The sequence below is a fragment of the Amia ocellicauda genome, chromosome 7 (genome assembly GCF_036373705.1).
Source record: "Amia ocellicauda isolate fAmiCal2 chromosome 7, fAmiCal2.hap1, whole genome shotgun sequence".
Lineage (NCBI taxonomy): Eukaryota > Metazoa > Chordata > Actinopteri > Amiiformes > Amiidae > Amia > Amia ocellicauda.
The window spans coordinates 9,220,193-9,229,132 of record NC_089856.1 but is presented as its reverse complement, the minus strand read 5'-3'; positions in this window follow the sequence as shown (position 1 = coordinate 9,229,132).

The window sequence follows — 8,940 nt, the reverse complement described above, 5'->3', positions numbered from 1 at the left end:
TCTATATAGGACATCCCACATTAGTAGTAACATCATATTGTCTAACAACCAGGAAGGGCTGTTACTAGGTTCCACACAATAACAAACACTGAGTACAACAAACCTCCATAACAATGTCTTAACAAAAAACAATCATGATAATAAATAAATTAAAATTATTCTCGCGGTCCATTCAAAAGCGTCTGGCAGTCCGGATTTGGCCCGCGGGCCGCCTATTGACTACCCCTAGCTTAGGCGTTAAAAGTAATACATAAATAAAACAAGCCCGTTAAGGATAGGACGTTAAGTGCATTTTGTAAATTGTGTATTTCATCCATGTGAGACAGGTTTGTCTATAAATAAATTCATAACACGTCTATTAGAAATTATTTGTGCTGTACAACTCAGTAAATTACACTCACCAAAAGGATTATTAGGAACATCATACTAATACTGTGTTTGACCCCCTTTTGCCTTCAGAACTGCCTTAATTCTATGTGGCATTGATTCAACAAGGTGCTGAAAGCATTCTTTAGAAATGTTGGCCCATATTGATAGGATAGCATCTTGCAGTTGGTGAAAATCCCAGTAACTGAGCAGATTGTGAAATACTCAGACCGGCCCGTCTGGCACCAACAACCATGCCACGCTCAAAATTGCTTAAATCACCTTTCTTTCCCATTCAGACATTCAGTTTGGAGTTCAGGAGATTGTCTTGACCAGGACCACACCCCTAAATGCATTGAAGCAACTGCCATGTGATTGGTTGGTTAGATAATTGCATTAATGAGAAATTGAACAGGTGTTCCTAATAATCCTTTAGGTGAGTGTATATCTATTCTTTGGATTTGCTGTATCGCTATTTAGGTTTACTTAAAAAAAAATCCCAGCATCTGTTAAATTTGTTCCAAAATAGAATAGGAGCTGCATATATTGTTATCGGCAAAACTATACATTTAAGACGGCTGTATATAAATATATAATCCGTACCAATATCACTAACTCTAAAACTAGTACTATACTGCTATCACTACCAGGGTAGATAAGAGTTTTACTGATCCTCATATTGGATCCTAATACACCAATACTACCTTACTTGGTTCCTGCAATTACACCATTCAATCTACCAATGCTGTTCATTTCAAATATACAGAATTAAAACGGGGCTGGTTCTCATTGTGTGAAAGTCTCAATGAGCTCCAGAGCACGGTGCAGCTCCTTGTCCTTTCCACGTCACACTTGTGCTCTATTTCAGGAGCTTTTGTGCATCTTTTAAGTCACTTCACAGACTTGTCATCAGCTTATATTATATAGCCGTTCTTTACTCCAAGGCCTCTAACATCTAACATAGCCTACCCTTACTAAGTAGAAGTTAAAAAAAGAAGAACATTGTTATTTAGAACTGTCCACCTCATATTAAGGTTTCCCCATGTTTATAAATGAATAGCTCTGTGGTGCTGTAGAGCATTTATTCTATAAGGCTTCATACTAATATTTTAACAGTACTGTTATTTTAAATGGATTTACTCCTCCACCAATGTGGTCTATATTAAAGACTTTAAAATACAGTGTATAAATGTTAAAATAAAAAATGGTCTTTGACGTGATGTGTGAAGGTATTGGTCACTGTGATTTTGTGTATAGACCCCATTGTTCGGTATTTTAATAATAATATAGGCATATATATATATATATATATATATATATATATATATATATAGTTAGGGGATAATAACAATGCCATGTCTAAACTTGAAAGGGGAGACAAAGCAGTGGAAGGGGGCAGTTTGTCGTGACATCTTTTCATGCATCATTAGCGGTCTCTGTCAGCTCATTAGGATCAGCGGCTGAAGCGTCGACACCTTTAGACAGCTCCGCTAAATCGCATTACAGCAAGAACTCAGAGTGTCCTGCCACTGTACAGAGCCGGATGATGCTTCTATGCCAACGTTGGAGGCACGCCAGAAGGCTGCCAGCTCCACTTAACCACTCTTCACGCCCGAGCTTCCTCAGGTGTCTCAGAAGAAAAAAAAAAAAAAAATAGTAATCCAATCAATCAATCATTTTTACAGAGCGCATTGTCAAGTGCAGAGAGTGTATTATGACAGTACAACAGGGTAGAAAAAAAATCTTCCCTTCAAAATCCTCTAACACAGGGGTCTCAAACTCAGTACCTGGAGGGCCATGTGTATGCTGATTTTTGTTCCAACAGAGTCCTCAATTACTTAATTGGTCTAATTGTTTAATTAGCTAGATACATATTTAACACCTATCCAGGCCCCATAATATTTTATAAACAACTTTACCTTGAATCAAATGTAATTTTAGACTATCAATAGTAAAATACCTCGGAATACAGTTTTAAAAATTTCAAATTGAATAATTAGACAAATAAAGTAATTGAGGACTGATTGGAACAAAACACAAGTGAGTGAGTTTGAGACCCCTGCAACAACTTGCTGAGATACAATTAAAACAGTGAGGACTAGAACAGTTTTCCCAATCTCAGTTCGTAGGAGGCCGCAGTGTCTTCTCTCCTTGGTCCAACCCGGCTCCTAGTTACTGACTCATCTGCTTAGCCAATGAATCGGATACATTTAATACTGCTTTCCAGACTACAACTTGTTACAGGTAGTGGCACACACCCAGTAACTCTCTGACACTCTCACACACATGAAACATATACTCACAAACACACACACACATTGCTCTGAGGCATCTCTGAGTAGGCAGTGATTCTGGTCCCGGTAGCAGCGCTATGTAACCAATTTCACACTATGTTGGAGCCCCCATCATACTTACCAGTGTGCTCAGAAGGCCCACAGTCACCTGCCACTAATCAAACGCTGTGTAGCCCCTCACTGAGGCCTCCTGTCTGCTCTGTACTGCTGAGCATCACCAATACAACACTACATACACAATCTCAAAGCCCAAACTGCATCGCAGACTGGATCCCATCTCCTCCTCCTGAGTCCAATATGTCTCTTAAGATGGACGTCAATTTAATTTTGTCGTACAAGAAGAAATCCCCAGACTGTTCCCAATATGGTTATTATAATAATGTATTCCCTTACCTGTCACAACATTCTAGACCTAAGAATGGTTAGATTACCTGACATGTGGCTATACAGTATTACATTATTATTTATATTATCAAATTTAGCTGAAGCCTTCATCCAAAGTGATTTAGGACATACAAGCACTAACATACAATGTTCTATACATTATAAGATACATGCTGTAATTATATGGTGCTGCTCTGCTAAACACAGCGCCACTGTGTCCCCCTTGACCAAAATCATGAAGGCCAAAGAACAGCCCATCGCAAACAGAGAGCGCTATGGACTCAAAGCTCCCCTTCAAAACCTTTTATTTTCTTGCCTCAATTCATCTATTGATATATTGACAAAACAAGAGTTTCTTTTTCTTTAAACTTCCGGTTTTGGGCTGATTTTTGCCCAGTCTGGATAACCCCAGTTTGTGAGACACACCATATTCAACAGCAGACACACAGTAACTGGGTTATTTCCCATCCATTCACATCGTCTCTCTTTCCCATCTCTCCAGCAATCTCAGAACCATGATTTCCATATATTTATGATAATTTTCCTGGTTTTAGCAGCCTACCACTTCAGATCACCAGCTGTCTACTTATCCCTGGCTTGCCAACGCTGTGAAGAAACAAGGTCTTTAAACCTGTGTAATCCAATCCAGTACAAAGCCTAGTTACAACTTATGAAATCAACTGTTTTCAACCTGTGGGTCAGAAGCCATCAGTATGCAATGGCGTAGCCTGCCTTTTTTTCTTGGGGGGGTTGAGACGATCATTTGTGTCATTCCTGGGACGAGGAGAAAAACAGTGAGTCAGATTTTCACTGTGGATGTCTGACATTTCATTGCTGGACCTGAATTTCCGACTACGTCACTTATCTTTCAAGAGATATCCGACTCTACTGTTGCACAATCGCCGCTATGTCGGTATATGTGCAGGGGATTCGTGTAGAAAATGAAAACATCATTACTGCTTTTAACATGCCACTGCCATAATATGACGCCATAATAGACCCTGATATAATTAACTTTCTGTGCACGAACTACTGAGGGATGCAACAGATAATTAATGTAGTAAAGATACTATCGAGCAGTCATTCAGTTTAGACTGGGAAAATATACAGCAAAAAGTTACAAATAAATAAATACATTAAAAAAGTTTATTTATGTGGACAGATTACTAAACCATACAGTTTAGACCATGAGACAGATCTGCACACTCCTTCAAAATCCATGCATCCCTCTTCAATGACCGCTTTGCCCAGTTCAGGGTCACAGTGAGTCGGAGAAACACTGGTGAAACACTGACTCAGCCCCGAAAGACTAAAGTTGATGGGGCAGAGATGACAAGAGGGGGGTGATCTCTCCATGTAAACTTCAGACTGCCACTCCATAGCAATCAATGGAGTGGCAGTCTGACGTTTATGCAACCACCCCCAACCCCCCGTCCCGTCTTATCTTAGTTCAATCAACTAGAATCTGTAAAGGATGAAAACTATTTAAATATCTGTCCAGCTGTCCGCAGGGCTCAGAATGCTGTCCTGCTCAGAAGTCAATAAGAGTTTGTCTTGAAGGGATCAGATGCTCACTGCAGTATTCATGCATGTGGATTGCAGTACGTACTTTACACTGTACCTAATATTAAATATGCAGTGCAGTCACACTTTTGATACAACAGTGATAAACGTATCTATGGGATATGGAATTATTTATACTCTCTTTTTGAATGTGAGTCATCTAGCAGATATATAATAATAATAATAATAATAATAATAATAATAATAATAATAATAATAATAATAATAATAATAATGCTAGCTGTCAGCGATGAATCATTGGGTCTAGAAAAAAAAATCATACTAACTAAGCAAATAATAAATCTAATTCAGACCTTTAAATCCACAAAATAAAAAAAATTATAAATGTTGACCGTTCCGTATAATCAGCATCCATAAGGAAGTTTGTTCCACTCCCTTGCAACTCTTTGCGTCTCTTTTGATAATCCCTCTAGTCCCCTTTTGTCCTCTAGTCCTCCTCTACAAACACAACAACTCACTCAATTTAACCATGCTATGTGTCGCAGTTCCTGCAGACTTGGGATGCTCTGATCTTTGAGGCTATAATATCCTATTCAGTGGGGACCAGAGCACAGGAGAGCATGCAGAACAGTGTGCTGAGGAGGACCCCTGTTGGACAGAAGTGGGAATGTGCCTTGAAAAAGATACAATGCGGTTCTGCAATGAGGATTTCAACATGGGGGGTAGGAACTTGTGAGCAAGTCCAAAGGGGACCAATGTAGTTTAAATGTCCAGATTGAATAGGTCCTGAAACACCACATCTAATGGGGAATCTCCCCCTAGACGGCAGACCCAGCACAGTGCTAGCCTGTGCCATCTGGTGTCCTGGGCACTAAAGGCACAGACTTGGGGGGACACTTGGTCCCTTTGTGTTCAGTCTCTGACTTTGTGCCCGCCCCAGCAGGATCGACTCTGGCAGCATCTATGTGCCTGCAGTGTAGTAATGAGAGGCAGACCTTAGGCAGCACTGTGGAGTAGTGGTTAGGGCTCTGGACTCATAACTGGAAGGGTGGGGCAGTGCTGTTGTACCCTTGAGCAAGGTACCTCACTTAGCTCCAGTAAAAATGCCCAGTTGTATAAATGGGTACAAATGTAAGTCACCCTGGATAAGAGTGTCTGCTAAATGACAAATAATGTAATGTAAAAAGGGTTCATATAATCCCATCAACAGGATATAATCTTGCGTGAGGTGTTGGAAGGTTTTTGTCTCTGGCTACAGGCCCTCCCTGTTTCCTGTCCATTCCATCAATCCACCATTCAAGATCTACAGCAAGCAGATCACTAAACCGAAGAAATAGTACCTTGATTTCAGTGAAGATGGACCTAAAGTCAGAAACATATGAACAATAGCAAGAGTGACAAATATGGCTGCTGAATTGCCACAACTTTTACTTTTACTTTTGCTTAATTGTCAGGATCCCCAAATAACCGATTCAAATTGAATTGATAAAAAGGGCTGCATAGGTAGAATGGCTGCATCTGCGCTAGAGGTCACAAGGTCACATACTATGATGACAGTGTCAATAGCCTCCGATTATACCCCGAGGCTGGCGGTGTTTTGTCACTGGGCAGAGTGTCTCAGCTGTCTTTGCCCCTCAGTCCTTCTTTGCCCCCCCATCAACACACTCTCTGTTCTTGCCCCAAGCTCCTCTAGGCTTTAGCAAGCACTGCGGTACCTTACCACACAGCGTTCTCATATACAAGACTGTAGAGCGGTGGGCTTCACACTCCCTAACAGCCTCAATCCATCTTAATTTCAGCTAATTATGCCAGTAAACACATCAATTATGTAATTGAGAATGGATTCTGAAACTCCCTGTTCTGCCCAGCTCTTATTTTCGGTGGACGATGTAGCTATGAGCTGGTTTTCCCAGCTGACAGAGTGGTTTACACATGTGAGTGGAGATGGGCCTGGGAGGGCTGCCAACAGGTTCCTCTCCTCCACCCGTCTCCCTCTGTGAAGTACAATGTGGATTGACAGCCTTGCTGGGCAGTGGTGCCCCTTGCCAGCTGGATGATCCCCTTTTCATCCCCTGGATGAGCCATATGACATCACTGGATAGCCCCTGACACCCCTCCACCTTCAGAATTGCAGGGACTGAAAGGCTCTTGAATGTAGAGAATGCGAGCAAAACAACACTAACCTCATATCAAAGTCTTTCATGTATTTATTTGTTTATTTATTTGAATGACCAATTGTGTTTCATATCCTCACAATTATATCTACTTCCATCGATCCAGCTTCAATAACCACTTCATGCATAACCACTGAAGCACTCAGAGAAAACCCAAAGCTGTGAAATCATTGTTCAAATCTCCACTTTAAAAGCTTTTGGACACCAGCTAACAAAGAAGCAGTGATGCCAAACCTGAAGCCTCGTCTCACCGGGTCTCAGGAGCTCATCTCCGGTCCGGTCAGTACTGGGGTGGGAGGCTTCTGAGAAAAAGGAGGCCGCTGTTGGTAGTGGGACGGATAAACTGTGGATAAAATACATAAATACATGAATAAATCACAAAAATGTGTGGCTCACAAGAAAAACAAAATGTGTTCGAATGGATACATACAACACAACTGCATGGTTAAAAACTAAATGTTGTCAATGATTAAAATTATACCGTCGTTCATAGTTGTGAACGTTCAGTTTCAGGTGTTTGCAGGCTTTAACCCTTATATTAAACTGTGATTGACTCCTTTAAATAATGAAGTCGTTATTTATGTTGTTGAAAAAGTACAATGTGAAATCTAATGTCATTAGTTAATCAAAATCTTCAGTACGGTATTCACTGACAAATCGGTTAAAGTGCACTTCTTACCTACCTGACCTGACAAAAAACAGCTGGCCTGCTGCAATGAACGGCCGTTTTGTTCTGTGGATTTATTTTATTTTGTATCTAGACTATATTCAAATACAATACTTTCGCCTCGGTGTATAGCCTTCAGATAACTTTATATCGAACTACAGGCTGCTTATAAAACACACCCTTATAGCTCATGATTTGCCTAAACAGAAACATGACATCAGCCAAGTGCAGTTCGGTAACAGGACTGGTTACTCTGCGCAATGACACTGCCACTCTTTTCGGCGCTATTAGTTTGTGTTGTACCGACTGTGGTCCAGACTTGGGTCGTCTCGACTTTTTTTGGGAGCCCCTGTACGACATATTTTTACATGTCCCATGAGCCCCGCGGGATGGCCCGGGGCAATGCCACCGCCCGGATCTGTCAGATGTTGGACGGCACCCCCCACTACGCCAGTCTCTACGACCGGAAAAAACGCATCCCTCTGTACTCTGCCTACATCATCCGGCTGCCGACGCACCCCCAGCCTTACTGGAAGCCGGGGGAGTGGTACATCGAACCGCAGGTAATTGTTTTAATTATTTAATTAAGATGCAAAATACTTAACCAAATAAAACTATTGAATTAATGAAACAGCTGTTACAGACTTGTGAGACGCCAAGGTAATCAGCCGTCCCCTTGCGTTTGTCCTGTACACTTTATATATGTGCATTGCTGCGACACAAGCAGTAATCACCCATCTGAAATAGTGCTTAGTTTATTGTAGACACCTCTGCACACAACTTGTAACTTATTATTTCCTACAGAGTAGTTACCTGTACTTTATTTTAAAAATAACGAAATATCTAAAATATAAATGCAACATGCAACAATTGCAAAGATTTTACCGAGTTACAGTTAAAACAAGGACATCAGTCAATTGAAATACATTCATTTGGCCTTAATCTATGGATTTCAAGTCTCAAATTTTGAGGGAGCATGGAATTGGCATGATGACTGAATGTCCATCACAGCTGCAGTCGGGTCAACACCCTGGTGAGGATGATGAGCTGCAGATGAGCTTCCCTGAGACGGTTTCTGGCAGTTTGTGCAGAAATTCTTCAGTTGTGCAAACCCAGTTTCATCAGTTGTCTGGGTGGCTGGTCTCAGATGATCCTGCAGGTGAAGAAGACACATGTGGAGGTCCTGGGCTGGTGTGGTTTCACGTCGTCTGTGGTTGTGAGGCCAGCTGGCCATACTGCCAAATTCTCTAAAACTAATGTGGAAGCAGCTTATGGAAGAGATGACCATTCAGTACTCTGGCAACAGCTCTGGTGGACATTCCTGCAGTGAGTGGACAATTGCACACTCCCTCAAAACTTGTTGTTGTGACACAATTGCACATTTTAGAGTGGCCTTGTATTGTCCCCAGCACAAGGTGCACCTGTGTAGTAATAATCAGCTTCTTTATCAGACACTTGATCCCATTATGTATATACTATCCAATTAATGTATGTTTGTTAGATGTTTTTGCTGCATCAGTTTGGTTGCTGA